General features: G+C 53.0%; 1 non-coding gene across 1 annotated transcript; it reads right to left on the bottom strand.

The window, feature by feature from the left end:
- Positions 1-264: 264 nt before the first annotated feature.
- Pmar_PMAR014191 lies at positions 265-336 on the bottom strand. Its single transcript has one exon. It is a non-coding gene; the product is annotated as a tRNA-Gln (tRNA).
- Between the last annotated feature and the right edge of the window lie 320 nt (positions 337-656).

The raw sequence follows: 656 nt of genomic DNA, 5'->3' as shown, positions 1-656 counted from the left end.
CACCCGACCTTAGTGGCACCTTGGGATGGACAGCTGATCACCGGTCAGGCCGCGACACGACACCCAGTTCACACAAATCTCACCCCCGCATGGGTTACAGGCGATCGCAACTCACCCAGCTTATACATAATCAATCAACATACTGACATTAGGTATATTTCTCGGGCGTTTGACCGGGGAGCGGTAACAGTTGTGTGGTGCTTAGAGAAGTGTCCCTTAGAGACTGAACGCAGTGTGTCGACAGTCTCATAGACAGGCAGGAATAGGTTCTATCGAGATTCGAACTCGAGTCGCTGGATTCAAAGTCCAGAGTGCTAACCACTACACTATAGAACCACGAGATGCAATTAGAGAAACTATTTCCGTACTAACATTGTTCAAAAGCCGAGTCCCACAGTAGTTCCTGCAGACTCCGCGGGGTGTCAAAAGCGATCTGTGTGTTTTGCATCTCGTTGTTGTTGTGTTGGCTACCGACCTCTCAGCCGCTCTCCACCCTCACTGGTCCCATCGTGCGGTATTGCCTGCTCTGTTCCCAGCCTTGGCCAGTACCCGCGCCTTCAGATGATCGGATGTGATGACTTCCGCCTTCCCACCCGACCTTAGTGGCACCTTGGGATGGACAGCTGATCACCGGTCAGGCCGCGACACGACACCCA

The sequence above is a fragment of the Perkinsus marinus genome, assembly GCF_000006405.1.
Source record: "Perkinsus marinus ATCC 50983 genomic scaffold scf_1104296930400, whole genome shotgun sequence".
Classification (NCBI taxonomy): domain Eukaryota; phylum Perkinsozoa; order Perkinsida; family Perkinsidae; genus Perkinsus; species Perkinsus marinus.
The sequence above is the reverse complement of the archived record's forward strand: the minus strand, read 5'-3'. Positions and strand labels throughout refer to the sequence as shown.